A 16,461-nucleotide genomic window follows, 5' to 3' on the forward strand; every position below is an offset into this window, starting at 1 on the left:
ACATGTGTCAGTAATGGCACACCTTAAGGGAAGTATTATAAATGTATTATTCATCATATAATATCAATGGACCTCTATAATGGCCATGTGTGTAATATCCATAATTAGTAGTTGTCTGAGAATTTCACAATATATAGTAGAAGTATCTATCCTTTGTGTATCACCTGTGCTTGAAATATTTGTTCTGTGATCAGCATCCTTCTTATGTGTATGTACAGTTTCATTATTGCCAAAACTGAAACCGTATCACTGGCCATAAGCACAAATGAGCTGTTCTGATAAATAGCTCCTGCAGTTAGCATGTTCTTATGTCAGACAGCAGGTGAGGACAGCTTATGGCTTAGCCCTCTGAAAAATGTTATAATCAGCCAAATAGGTTGATGACATGCCTGAATAAGTCCTACTATTAAAATATTATTTTGCTTTACTGTATGAGTATCAGCATAGTTAAGAATACAACTTCATTGTTTTTGTATGTCTCTTCCTCCACCTTCTTTGTCACTATCCTTTCTCTTTCATGCACATATCTTTTGTATTTCTGTGACTTTTATATGCAGCAGCACAGTAACCTGCACCAATCCTACCAGCATAACCAGTCATCCCCCTCCCCCCGTCCTCTGTATTTGGTAGCAGAAGCACCATCACAGGCATCTAGGTCCCACCCTGACACAGATGCCTCCACCCTTCTTGCTCCACCTGCACTACCTGCATCAGGTAGCTCTAAACCTAGGGTGGTATAGTGGTACCCTGCAGTAGCAATGTAAGTGCATGTGACTGTCAGGACCTGGCAGAGCCTGTGGAGGAGATAATAGGAGGTCGGATGCCCACATGAGCCACTTGAAGACCATTCTCCAATTACTCATTGAGTCACATCCCTACCATGAGCTGTTTCCAGCTTCTGAAGTAGGACCCAGTGGTGATGGCTACCAGGGTGAAATATAATCTCCCACTGTGTCTAAGTATCAACACTCAGTCCTATCCCCAAACGTATTGCTCCCATCCATTTTGTGTATATTCCCACCCCTGTATATTGTACAGTCCTCCTATCACCATTATCTTCCCTGTTTCTGATGTCTCCTTCAACAATGTGTTTTCCTTCCCTTGTCAAGGTACTCCACACCCTGTCAGTCATGCCTATCTTTCCCTGCTACATAACCTCCCTCGTTTACCAACCTCTTACTTCCCTGACTTTCTTCCCCAAATTTCTCTTCTCATAGGTTCATAGGTGTTTACTAGGCTAATGACCACAAGGGCCTTTTTAAGCCTAGCCATGCATCCCAAATCTCTAACAAGTTCTGCTACTCTTAATAAGTGTAAGCAGGGGATATGAAACATTTGCAACCAGGGGCCTGGGAGTTGAACCATTACAGGTTGCCTGTGTCCATTAGAGGCATAGGTGCCAAGCGAGGAACGAATTTCCTGTTCCCCATGCAATTGTCCAAGATACATTCAAATCGGATTAGAGAAGAACTCTGCTTCACAATGCCTGTTCCAGAAATGGGGTAATCTCTGGGATACATACCTGTCTCTCCAGCAGGTCTTATTTATATCACAGGTAAGGTTTAAGTCTTTAGAACGGGTAATTTTGGTGCCGTGTGTTTTGCTGATATGCAGGAGGTCCACCAGAGTGGGGTCTGATAATGCCCTATGTGCCAGGCATAAATATTTCACCAAAAAGTTCAGTTGGAGGCAGAAACCGTAACCACACAAAATTTAATTAAAATAGATATTCACGCCAGCTGTAACTCAAAAAACATTTTCGTCGGAGAAAGCTCTCTGACTTCTTCAGATAATACAGGTGTAACTCTAAAAAACATTTAAATACTAGTCACATGAGTTGCTAAATAGGTGAATTGATGAGCAATCATCTGTTAAAGCAACAAGGTATAATATATGCATGGGTTGTATTATAAACAAAATAATTTGACTGCCATACCAACATAAAACAATACAAAGAATACAATTTGGTTGGCAATGTGTAAAAGGCAATAGTACATAACATAATTATTTAAAAAACAATAAATAATAAACCCCAAACTAGCAAATTAGTTAAAAGTGTTTCAAACTGAATAGGTCATAAACTTATATATTATATACACATTTATATAAGGCATAAATATCCCTTCAACAGCCTGTAGGAGACAGAATACAAGAATAGGGCCTTGAGGTGGTCTGCATAGGACATTTTACGTATGCCCTGTATTCTTTTAGTGAGTAACCTCTGTGGATTTTCCATTTGATGGATATGCTTGGTTAGGTACATACCAAAGGGGGCATTGTACTCGATGATAGGTCTGATGAATGCAAAATACAGTGAAACAATGACTTCCTTGGACCTATAGGCTACACTTTTGTTTATAAGTTGAGCAACATCGAATGATTTATTCACTGCTGTAGACACATGATGGTCAAAGGTTAGATTACTGTCTATGTGAGTCCCCAAGTCACTAACTACTGGGTCAACTCTTAGGGGTGTGTTGTCAATAAGATAATTACCAGGAGTGGATGACTTCCTGAAGAACAGTATTATGCATTTCTTGACATTTAGTTTTAGCCCATGGCTCTTGCACCAGTTTTTTGTCTGAGTCAGCCCTTCCTGGAAAGTATTTGTGTCTATGAGGGATTTAAAGACAGCTTCTAATTTGCATTAATCTGCAGATTTAGTCTACCAGAGGTTACTAACATTGGCCTTGACTACAGAGAAGAAAATGGAAAAAAGGAATGGTCCCAAGACTGATCCCTGAGAGACTCCACTGGTAACAGGCTTCTTTGTAGAGGTGGCCACCCCAGTTCTAACTTCCTGGGTCCTGTCTGTGAGCAGGCTAGCTATCTATCCGGTGATATAAGGATTTGTACCTAACCTCTAAAGTTTGTCAGCAGTGCCTGAGTGGGGTATTATGTTAAATGCCTTGGCCAGGTCAATGTAGGCGGTGTGAGCCATTTTGCCCTCATCCATTGGTTTGCTGACCTTCTCAAAGAAACTCTCCAGATCAAGTAGACATGACCTGCCCATGATGAAACCAAATTGGGTTGAGTCCAGTGTCTGGAGGTTTACTATGTCATTATTAAGCATTTACATGATAATTCTTTCCATGGCTTTGCATATGAGGCTAGTTAATGAGAAATATGGGTTTTTAGTTTCCAAGTTCTTTAGATGACCCACCATTGTGCAGAGGAATGACTGCTGCTGTTCGCCATTCATGAGGCACAAAGCTTTTTAACTATGCTACAGTTAAATAGCAATTTCAGATGACCTGATAGGTCATGTTTCATACTATTTAAAAGGCATCCTGGTATATTGCCTGGGCCCATTGATGCAGTGTTCTTGGCCTTAAAGGCACCATTAAGGACCTGTTCTTTAGTGATAGCAGGGGAAGATACATTTGATGGTATTTCCTGAGGGAAGGTTGAGGGGGAGAGAGGGGTAAAGTTGGAGCCGAATTTTTCAGCGAGAAGGTTTGCTATATCTTCTTGCTCAGTATAGGTGGTTCCATTTACAATGAGCTCTATACACAATTGTGTGTTGTCTTTGAGGTTGAGGACATAGTTCGAGAATGTCTTGTGGCTGTCCTTGGCCTGGGAGGCCAAATTTAACTCAAATTTGACTTTGGTAGACTTTAATTTTCGTTTGAGTTGTTTGTTTAGTTTGAGGAGAGTGCTTTTATCCTGCTGGGTGCTGCATCTCCTAATTTTTGCCATTATTTTCTTCCTTCTGTTATACAGCCTGTTGATGTTGTGATTCCACCAGGGTAGCTTCTTTTTTGAGTTAGTTCTGTACTTCTTCCTGGTGGTCACAGCTGCCTCTATGCAGCTATTAACATACTTTGTGGTTTATTGAGGCTTGACATTTTGCCAGGTTATCACTTATTAGTAGGAAATAAGCCTTAGAGTAGTTCCTGGATATTCCAGTATTAGCTGTGGTTCCAGGTTTTATTTTTACTTTAAAGGATCCCATTTTGTGACCTGACCTTATGAGGGAAGACATTATAGTAGGGGTGTAGAGCACTCTCCCATATTAGTGAGGACCATATCCAGTATAGTTGCACCCCTGGTTAATATATTGACAATCTGGTTCGGGGAGTTTGTGCTTACAAAATCCAGAATCTTTGTGCCTGTATGTTAGTGTCATATATGATTCCCAGTTAATAGTGGGGTATTTAAAATTGCTCATGAATATGGTATTGAGTTGGATGGTGAGTGATTCCAATAAGGTTAAATCCATGTTATAGGTTTCCTGGGTCATAGAGGTGGACCTATAGCTGGCAAGGAAGTAGCATTGGATTGAGCTTTAGTCTTGTAACATATATAAGATATTAATTTTGTATGTTATTTTTATTTCTTGAAGGCTTCTGAGCCGAGACTCTACAGCTTTTTATTGTGGTTCATTAAATTTTATACTTTTGAAAAGTTCATGGCCAGTTGGTTGTTTTTATCTATATTTGTCTGTGCTTTTGTTGTTGTAGTTTGTTCTGTAGGAAATAATGTCTTTATGTTCCTTCTCATGTGTGTCTTTTGGCTTTTCCCGGTTAGGGGTTGCCACAGCGGAACTCCAGTACGCTAATGATTGGCAGTAGATTTTTACGTGCCAAGTTGCCAACCCTGATGCACAACCTTCAATGAAGGTACGCCCATTCATGCACGTCTCCACACAGAAGACGCTTTAGTTGAGAATCGAACAGGACAGCGTATTACTGTGAGGTGACAATGCTACCGCAGCACCACCACCGCAGTTTTTCTTCTCATACTAGGAGCAAAACAGAAGCACTAATCCCAAAATGACTACTGAGAGACACAATATGGGCTCTCCAATAAATGGTGTTCTTGGAGTAGGTGTTGCAGATTTTAAAAGTAAGATGGAAAAATGGGTTAATATTCTAAGAGTTGCAGAGTGCACTAAGCAGTTAGATATGAAAGAGAGGGTAACTTTAACTTAGTGGAGAGACACTACATTCAAAAGAGGTAGATAGATTGGAAAGGGTGGGCACTTTGTATTCTGGTTCTATGGAATACAGAGGGATTGCTAATAAATTACATAGTTGAAGGGGAATAATTTCTCAAAATTATAATTTTGTCCTTACTCACAATAGCCAATGAAAGAAGAGAGGGAAGGAGATATGTGGTCAAATTAACATAAGGGCAGGCAACTAGACAGACTAGTGCATTTAAAAACACAACAGAACACAGAAACATAATTTCTGTGCGACTCACAAGACACACAGTTTTGGTCTCTTTCCTAGTTTAAATATATAGTCAAAAGAAGAATACAAGTAAAACACAGTATAAAGAAAATAAATAACAATATGCAAAATAGAAGAAGGTAATAAAGCACTACACAATACAAGAAAGCAAAACAAACTAACCTTTCCTCACAGCAAGTTGTGGCAGAGTCTGGGTGAGCTTTCCCAGTAAAGCCCCAAGCACTGTAATCTGTTCCCTTTGACTTTTTCTACCATTGGAGCTACTTTGGCTTCTACTCTGATGTCCTCATTTCCCCTATTTGCTGGCATTACGACTGTCTTACCTATATTCAGTTTCATCCCATGTGCCTTCAATTTTGCATTCCATTCCCTTATCCTTTGCTGAAGTTCTTGTTCAGAGTGTGCCTGTAATGCTTCATCTGCATGCAGCAACTGTTCCCTCCGACTTGTCTGCTAATATAGTCTATCACCATTGTAAATAGCACTGGGCTTAGAGAGCTGAATCCTGATGCACACCCACTACCACTGAGAATCCCTCTGTGAGTCTGAATATTATTCATACTTAAGTCATTAGGTCCTTGTCCATAGTGAGCACTAATTCTACCAAAGTTTCTGGGACTATGAACCACCATAAAACTGCCCAAATGAATCATTCTTGGGACCTTAAAAAAAGACAACAATAAGTAAAACTAGGTAAAACAACAAAAAAGCAGAAGCAGGCTGGTAAAAAACGGCACAGACTGTTTATTACTGTAAGCGCTTTCAGCCAAGCAGATGCTCAGCCTTCATCAGACATAAAACAATTACCACAGCTCTCTATTTATATAAACACAGCACCTTATTTAGTAATTAATTAATTAACCAATCAAAATAATAAATCAATAAAAGATATATAAAAAAAATACTACACCATGACTATTCTCGGACAGTACAAAACTAGATTATGTGAAAAAACACACCATTTCGCAATCATTCTTTCAAATGCAAAGAAAAAATATATAACATATTGATTTCCTAAAAATCTAGTCATAAAATAGACCATATTAACTGAACTAAAACACATAGATTGCAAACAAGTATGATACAAATGCTTCAAGGTTTTAACATTACAAACACTACTATTTAAAAGGGAACATCTCACTATAAATTAATACAGGTAGTTGTAAAAAATAGTACAAAACCATCAACTTAAAATTTATCTAAGAATAGCTTTTAGTTTAAGAATGCACTTGATAGAAGCATAATCATTCAACCCTGGGGGGAGATGTGCACATGTTCTAATCTGCCAAAATAATTCTTGCTCTTCTAAATGCAACTGCCAAGGGCCTCCCCTTATATCATTTTTAATCTGATAAACTACACTGAATACAAAACAGTGATCAGGGTACTCTAAAATATGCCTGGCAAGTGCATTTGTCAAGTCCTTCCTACCTATGGCGTAAAGATCTTCGTAAACTCTTTTCTTTATTTTCCTCTCAGTTTTGCCTATATAGAAGGAAGGACATTTCTCACATAGAGCCACATATACAACTCCCTTGGTGTCACAGTTATAGTTATAATTTCCATTAATAAAATAATTTTTCCTATTAACATAAAGGGCCAGATTCACGAAGCCTCTGTGTAAGAGTTATAACTCTTACACGGAGGCTGCAGTTAAACGGTGTGATGTCAGCATGTCATGCATATGCATGAGGTGCATGAGGCATGCTGAATCACACTAGTAACTCTTACATGGTCCGTGTAAGAGAGTAGGGGGCGTGTCTGTAGGCTAAGCCCTGCAAGCGGACACGCCCCCGGAAGACTATAATGGCTGAAAGTAAACAGCCACGAGAGAGGCCATGGAAATGTGAATAAACACACTACACAACACATGCCCCGACTGACCATCAGTGTATAAAGTGAAGAGATGTTATAAAATTAAATTAAAACCTTTTTTTTTTTTTTAAAACCCCGTAAATGTTTGCTACTGTGTGCGCTCGTGTGCGCGGGTGTGCTACTAGCGCAATCACAGTTAGCAGTCAGTGGAAAAGGATATAAGAACTAAATATGCAGAGTAAGCCAAGAAGTAATAGCTTAGCGGTAGAGTTGCCAGCCTACGAGAAGGCAGGCAGGGTTCGAGCCCCCACAAAAACCTTTTTTTTTTTTGTAAATAAGCACTAAAAAGCCCCCTGACAGTATTGTACAAATGTAAATGTATTCCCTTTTGTAAAATGGAATGAAATGGAGCATATATTTTGAAGTAACACAATAATAAAAATAGTCAGAAATGTACTGATAGCTAAGCTGCTGTGAGACAGACTGCCCGTAGCTGAGTACTGTTTAACAAGCTGCAAACTGCATGCCCGTTGCTAAGCACCGGTTTAACAGGCTCAAACTGTGTGCAACTAGCTGTGCTCAGCTTAACATGTGTGTCACCAGCCAATTAAGGTTTATCCCAGCGCACACCGTTTGCGCGCCGCTCCCACAAGCTAACTGCCAGTGCGCATGCGTTAGCTCCGCGCAAACGAGCGCAGACCTGGTTTTAAGTGTTTAAAAGTGCTTTTGGCATGTTTGATTGACAGGTCCTCAACTCAGTTCTGTAAGGAAAATCAAAAATCAGTTGCCAGATTTGAACCCAGGATACCATGCACTAGAGTCAAGGTACTAAACCACTAAGCCATGACAGCAGTACCTAGAAATGCAGAAATAGCATATATATGTGATAAAATCCAGAATGGAGCATGATAAAGCATTTTCAGTGAAGTAGATACAATTCCAAAACGGCCAATCAGAGAAATGTGCGGGAAAAGAGGCATATATAAGCCCCATAGGCGGGAATACACAGCAGAAACAATTGTAGAACAGACCTGCAGTCAGAATGAGTGGAGTAGGTGAGGGACATTGCTTTCGAGCACAGCGTTGGGGCGTTGAGGAGTCCAGATACATGGTCTGGCTCCTTGTCCATCATCACGAGGCCCAACTCATGCAGGGCCAGGTCTCATAGGGAGCGTACAGGGCAGAGGCATGGGACCAGTTGGCTCGTGATCTGACCAGTGCTACTGGCATTCCACGCACTGGTGAGCAGGTCCGTCACCACCATGCGGACCTGAAGCGGCAAGCAAGACCAGTTGACCGAATGGATCCAGGAGGCCCGGGATATGCCCAACGCCCCACTACTGAGTAAGTTACATTTTACTTATGTATGTAAGGATTTCAACTGGCTGATACTATGGAGATGTGTAGTCCAATATTACTTCTTTCATATTACAGCTGCAGGTGTCCGCTCTATGAACCGCGAGATGCATGGCCGTAGGCTGGTGCGGCGCCACCATGCAGGTTAGTAACCCCACCCAGTACTTGTAAATAAATATTATACTGTAGCATGTATCAGAACACTGCAGTGTATTGATTAAAAGTAATATAATGTGCAAGCAAGATTTGAAAGTCTGCAGGTATGGCTGCAACAAGTTCATCAGTATGCAAGTGTAACTGGAAATATAATTGATAGAATTAAACAGTGCTGTAATACAGATGTCCCACCATTCATTAAAATAGTGTAACCTGCAGTAGTCTCAAGAGTACAGCTTCAGAATCTGAGGTAGTCACATGTGAGATATATCCCCTGTTGAAATGCTGAATCATGACAGAAGTGAGGCTGTTGGAAAGTGTTTGAATCACCACCAGTCTAACATGTGAACAAAGCCTAGAAGTAGCAACCTGAACTGTGAAGTTGCAGGATGTGTGAGAGTGACAGAAAGGGTCATGTATGAATAAATAAAGTAGTAATAACCCCTGAATATATTAGCCCCAGTGTGTTTCTACAGAGCTAAATGCATGTGGGAAGTACAACTTAATATCCCAAACTGATTTGAGTGTGTCAGAATCTGGAATGTCTAGGCCAAATTCTGTATATGGTGATCACAGTAAACAATTTGCAGATAGAATGAATGATTATTTGACAGACTAAACAGCCATAGTTGTCCCCTGTCCTGTCATCAAAGTGTAGCAGGATGATGTATCTGATCAAATTCAAAATAAGTAGGATAGTGATGTATTTGTAACAGGTCTAGCATGATAGTCAAATAAAAATTATTTTGAAACATCAGCTTCAACTTAATTGTGTACCTATTACAAATGTAAATCAATGTGTAACATATGAATGTGTCATCACTTTCTATCTCCACCCAACCCTATAATTCCATATAACAATACCCACTAAATAATGGTATGTGAACATTTCATTAATCATGGGCATTTGTCCGTTCCAAAAATATATGCATGTCTGTTCGTGCATGTGCCCTGTTCATACCTGCAAATTTGATGGCCTGTTGCCATGAATCAACCCTGCATGTTGTTTGACTGTGTATTTCTGTTCAAATAATGCATGTGATATTGATATGCCCCTTGTTCAATGGTGTTAATATCTGGGTGTTTGTTTGATGGGAATACCAATGCATGCTGTTACAACTAATCTGAATGGAATAAAATGCCACTAACCCAAACTAACATAACAACTCACAAACCTAGAACGCTTGGGAAGGCAGGTCCCAGCGGACCCACCTCTCCCACCTCAGCTGGCGACTGCACCTGGCACTAGTGCCCAGGCCGGACCCCCCTCCGGTGGCCCTGTGCCACCTTCGGGTGGAAGCGCTGCAGGGGATGGGGCTGGTCCCCCCTCTGCAAGTGTGGCCGGAGGGGTTCGTCCACTCACCCTCCAAGGTGTCCAGTCTGTGGTGCGAAGGGAGATCCAAGACTCCGTTCTTGGGCCCCTACGCCAGCTTGAGGCTCGTGTGGCACAGCTAACGGCCCCGGCCGTTGCCCCGCCTACAGCCCCCAGCACAGCCCCGTCCTGGGCTGTGAAGGAACAGTGGCAACTGCCTATGGGTGGGGATATCAGTTCCACTGTTGCCATCTGTGGGCTCATGCATCTCGGATATCCCAACCTCCGTCCCCGTCAATTGTGTAACCCCCCCACGTGTGTCATACACCGCCCCTGTATGCATCTTGTCTGTCTTGTCTGTTAACCTACCCAACCTACCTCCCCAGCTATACCGACTTCCTTCACCTGACATACCACTCTCACCTGGAAAAAAAAAAAAGGGCACTCTGTACCCACAAAAAAATTGCGCCCCATACATAGCTGTCCATGTCGCACACATGTCTGCTTGACATTGAAACAGTCAATTACAATTGGCTCTACAACAAATATTAATGTTGTCCTGACACCTCTTTCAGGGGTGAAAGGTTTCCAATGTCTCACCAAAATACATGGAAATGCACAGCTGTTGCTGCCAAAGACATGGGCATCTATGGGCCTTACCTACATCCCTCCTGCAAATCCCACGCTTGTTTCGCTACTGTCTTACCCTCTTTGTGACCCCTTTTCACCACTTTCCTGTCACCCCTTTTTCTTTTCTTTCAAAGAAATTAACGCGGGTGTGCGCTTGTGTTAGCGGAGCTCACCGCCAGTGCAAGATAACGTGAGCTCAGCAAACGAGCAGACCTGGTTTAAAGTGCTTAAAAGTGCCTTTATGGCACTTTGATTGACAGGTCCTGTACTCAGTTTGAAAGTTTGCAAAGAAAAATAAATTCCCACTGTCAGTCTCGAACCCAGGACCTTGGTAACATTAGTCTGTATGACCTACCACTAAGCCATGCTTGCCTTACAAGTCCACAGTGCTAAAATAAATATAACATGTAATAGTAGGAATCAGTATAAAGGCAATATAGGAGGTGTACTATCCAAAGCATGTCAGGTAGAGTTTCAATGGCCAAATTACTGGATTCCCATTCTAGTTCAGTGTTAACAGAAACAGCCCTGCTACTTGTTAGCTTGTACATAATAAAGTAAGGTAATGTACATATATGAAGGTATGTATATCTACACATACAGATATATAAATATATATTAATGCATATGAAATATAGTTGTAGGTGTCAGTATCCATACACACTCACTACAGGAAACAGTGAAGATAAATGCAGCAACCAGAATCTGCAACACAGCCTGGCTCCTGTGAGACCTACTAACCCCTTTAACTGCTTAAAGGTGCCTCCAGCACTTTGATTGATAGGCCCTATACTCAAGTCACAAGCAGAATATAAGCATACTAGTAGGCCCTACCCCAAGACCATTGTAACACTAGTCTGTATGACCTACCACTAAGCCATGACTCTCATACAGGAATATAGTGCTAAATAAGTGGAACATGTAATAGTAGGAATGAAGATAAAGGCAATATAGTATGACTACTAACTAAAGCATGTCAGGCAGACTTTTATAGTCCCAATTACTGGATTTTCCCATACTAGTGTAGTGTTAACAGAAACAGCCCTGCTAATTGTTAGCTTGTACCCAATAATGTCAGCTAATGTACATATATGAAAGTATGTATATGTACACATATATATATATATTTATATAGCAATACATATAACATATAGTTGTAGGTGTCAGTATGCATACACACTCACTACAGGGAACAGGCAAGAGAAATGCAGCAACCTGAATCTACAACACAGCATGAAGCATGGGAGATGTACTAACCTTCACACTCACAGAACACTGTCAACAGCATACCAGCATGGTCCACGCCCTACAATCTGAAAGGGCAACGCCTATCTCACATACCCTTTTATAGCAGTGTCCTGAAATCACAGTGAGACATGCAATCAGTACACACCTGGCTGCATGCAATTAGCAAATGCTGTCTTACAATTGGTGCAGAGGCCATCACATGTACCTATGCAGATACCTACAAAAGCAATGAGTACCCACACTACACTCATGCAATACATTCATTGCACAAAACCGACAGAGAAAGAGAGAGAGAGACAGAGAGAACAAAACAGAAATAAAGACAGCCAGCAGCAAAACCAGCAGCAGCAGCAGCAGCAAACTTCAAGCAGCACCAGTGACACACCAACAGCTGCCACAAACACAGGTAATGCAAAGTAGCAGGTTAATACTGCGTTTACTGTGACACCTCCAAATGTATCATAATTCACTATCTATAGGTATGTGCATGAGATAGGTTGTGTATACATAGTCCTGAAATATAAACATATGTAATATTGCTGTACATGTTACCCATACTTAACACTTCCATAGCTTAGAACACAAGGCCAGTTGTGCATATGATGCAGTAGTTCCCAGGGTCAGTAGAGGTTCCTCCTCATTGGTGTGGGACCACTGTGTATGTATGGCACTGTTCAGGTACATATCCTGTAGTATGGCCAGGGATTAATATCAGTCTGTCATGTGGTGCTATGTCCTCCAGGGGTGAATGTAGCACACATCCAGGGATACCATTTCGTAACAGTGATGCTATGTGTTCTGCAATGATGAAGGTGGCTCTCACCTGGACATGTGAGAGGATAGGGAGGTGACAGTCATTTGGGATAACGAATACCACATGTGTAGGAGAATGGGGGGGGGTACCTGCACCTAAACTGTCTGCAACAATGTTGCCAATATCTGTGCATGTGGTGAATGTGAAGCATCTTAACACTGCTGACCACAGATGCCTTGCTGTCATGTGAATCTGCCCTGTGCTGCAGTAGCCTCCTACTATTTTTATACAATATGCCTGTATCTGTACTCCACTGGACATGATTAATAAGTGGTGTGCAGTTGTTCTGGGTTAGATATGTGTGTGCACAGTACATGCAGTATGTGGGATGTCTGTGGTAAGCATATGCAAAGGTGCTGGTGGTGTGTGTTGTGGCTACCACTGGCACAATGGGCTGCATGGATAGCATCACTGTCATAACTACTGAATAACTGTGTAATTAAATGCATACATAGCAAGGTAGTGTACTGTGCTTGTGGTGTTGTTCAGATATGTAAATCCAGGCTGAGTAATGTGTGCACATCACAGGGTTGGGTTGGATGGCAACACACATCCAGTATGTAGGGATGAACACCCAGAATGTGTCAGACGTGTCGCCTGTGCAGAAGTATCCGGCCATTACCTGTGCATCCCCACAACACACACACATGCAACATATGGCAGAAGTACTATAGCAGTACACACATGTTCATAGGTTCATACTAGACTATTTGCCCTAGGGCATTGGTAAGCCTAGTAGAATGTGTTTGTCTTTCACCACCCAATTACAAGTTATGCTGCTATGCCCTTGTCCGATGTTAGTATACTGTGCCTCTGTCTAACAGTGACATAGAAGTGATACCTGGGGTACAACTATGATCTACATCCAGTCATCCAGATTCCTATGGAAGAGAGTCAATGAGGGACTCTGCCTAACCTGTAGTGTCAGCTCATTACAGAGTGAAGGGAGCCTCTCAGTCAGGAATATGCCCCTCCAGCATGTCCATGGATGTCAGTGCTGAGGTCCAGCTCTCCTGAGCATGTGGCTGTATGGGACTCTGATTGCCTGAGGTGCAGCATGTTCATTACTGCTGGGTAGGACATGGCTGTATATGGCACGCACAGATTGCCTCTGAACCGGCAATAAGCCACTGAGTCCAGCGGGATTTACTTTACCTGGGAAGCATATGACATCTGTGTGAGCCATTGCATCCCCTTGATGATGTACTGTTGTCCTGTACCAGTTGCTGTGGGTGTCTGGTTAGGTACATCCCAAAAGGTGCATTGTACGCAATTATAGGCTTGATGATGGATGAGTAAAGAGGCACAATGACCTCCCCTGCCATACATGTGAATCCCTCATGATTAGCTGGGCTATATAACATGTCTTTCAATCCACATTGGCCATGTGGTTGACAAATGACAGACCGCTACCATGTTTCTACCCCAGGTCCCCAACTACGTCTTCTGTACTCAATGGCCTAACACCTATGTTGTACTGTGCCACCAATGTGGAGGCGTGGGAATCTGCATTGAATACTGATACTCCCCCTCCTTTGTTCAAGTGTTGTGGCCGACAAGAATGGTAACAGCTATAACCTGGTAGTACTGGTGTGCTCCTGTGAAACCTGAAACAGGTTCATGTTACTGCACAGATATCGATGTCCAGCATGTCAAGTAGGGTTTTGAGTGTGTGCATCCTTAGGTCTAGACTTCTGGTGTTGAGTAGCATCACTCTCACTTCCTCATCCTTTGTGATACAAATGGATGTGGGTTTGCCTTATGAGCCTTGCCTAATACAGGCACTATGGGTGTAGCAAGAGTCTCCGCCAAATTCCAATGGGACAGGGGTGACAGGTGCAAGCTGTCCCTAGCAAAGCATACCACCCCAAGATGGCAGGCATTGGCACACTTGTGAATGACACCAGTATGTCAGTCAATTGTTGGAAGGGATCATCGTGCCTTGATATTGTGGCATGGTTCTAGGTGAGGGTAGGATGCTACTCAAGGTCAGGGTCAAACTGTCTTGGGCTACGTGCTCAGAGAGCTCTGTACTGTCTCATGTCATGTAGTCCAGGGAGGAATGTGTCAGGCCATTCACACCAGCATAGACAGTGACTGAGTCATACCTGTACTTGCCTTGGGGTTACCTGAGTATTTGTGTTATGTGGCAGGTCATACTGGCCGACAGGCTGCACACCGTGACTATCACCTCATTAAGCCTGGTGAACGTGATGTTAGTGTGCCTGATGATAGAGGCACCTAGTACAGGTGTATGAGGTGTGTTGTTTACTGTTAATGGCTGTGAGTGTTCAGCACATTGGCTTTGTGTGATATGTGTTGCACATGTTCGTTTCCGTGGTAGTGGTTGCATGGATGTCTGCTTAGGAGGTCTCTGCTGCATAGGCATAGCTGTGGTCCGAGCCTACAAGTATGTTTATGTGTGATCATGTGTTAGGTCCGCTGTTGTGGTAGGTCTATGTGAGACTGGAAGTGTAGTGTGTGGTCTCCTTGGCCACCTGACTGGTTATGGCGGTATTGAGTAGACAGAGCCTAGCCTCCAGTTTGGTATATGGTTGCATCACTCACATGAGTTTGAATTTGTTGTTAGGAGGAGGGGTTGTCTGTGTACATGCATCTGTTCCAACATTGTCTCTGGAGTACCACACTCACCAGCTAGACTGGCTAGCGAACTGACAACTGACCTCTGGACATGCTAGAATACTATTCTGAATTCTGTAATAATTAATGATTGAAAACAAGGTACAGTGGGGAGTGAGGGTGTACTGACATTACCTACAACTGCTGACTGATATAAAAGCATCAGTGAGCAAGTGCCAGGTAACCTAAGTGCAATGTGTCACAATTAAGTAAATGCAACAATGAGAAGCAGTCACTTGCTGTCATGTGTAACATGGAAATACGTACAGTAAGCAATGCAGATATCAGTAGTGAGTCACAGACGTGTTGACAAGCTGTGTACTATGTGGAAGTAGCATACCAGTGAAATAACAAGCTAACAAATAACAAGCATATAAACAAAGGTAGATCCAGGAGGCCTGGATGTAGTGGTTGCTACAGCAAACAAGGTGTAGCAATGTCAGTAAGATACAGCTCAGATATGCAGGCACTATAAACCTGAAACCAGATGTCCCCAGCTATGAATGGCAGAGTACAGCCTATTGTCACACACGACTGCAGACCACAAACCTTGTTAATGTTAAATAACTGGCCTGAAGGCCAACTGCCCATACTAGAACTAATACACTTGTACACTGGGCCCTCAATCAGCAGTGCCCAACTTCAATGGATGAAAGATATGTGTCCTGCCACCACAGTGCTTGCCACCAACCTCCCTAATGTAAAACAACTGGTCTGAAGGCCAAGTGCTTAGTACAAATGACATAGAATGATAGCTACACTGTAATCAAGTTTTAACCAAGCAGTAATACGTAGAAGTTAATACTCCCTGTATAGAATGTGTACCATGTATTGTTGAGATACTATGCTGATAACCTGTTTGTGTACCTTTCCAGCTTGACATGGCTCCAAAAAGGAACCCATCATATTCTGCTGCAGAGGATGACGTGATTCACCAGAGCCTGGTGCGTGACTATGCCTTCCTGTTCTCACGCACCACCCAGAATCAGCAGGAGAGGTCTGCACTGTGGCAAAACCTCGTTAGCAGAATAAATGATGTTGGCATGCATGATAGGACATATGAGCAGGTAAGATATCACTGCAGTGATTTGATAAGAAATGTCCGCCAGCGTGCTGCAGATATCCGCAGGCAACAGGTTGCCACAGGTGGGGGGGTGGCCACACATCCCCCCCTCACCAGACAGGAGGGGCTACTGCTAAGTGTTGTGGATCCAGCCCCAGAACAACAACAGCAACACCCATGCATCATGATGGAGGTTGGATCCACACAGCAGCAACACACTGAGCGTGCA

The sequence above is a fragment of the Protopterus annectens genome, chromosome 12.part0 (assembly GCF_019279795.1).
Source record: "Protopterus annectens isolate FY-2018-M chromosome 12.part0, PAN1.0, whole genome shotgun sequence".
NCBI classification, from domain to species: domain Eukaryota; kingdom Metazoa; phylum Chordata; order Ceratodontiformes; family Protopteridae; genus Protopterus; species Protopterus annectens.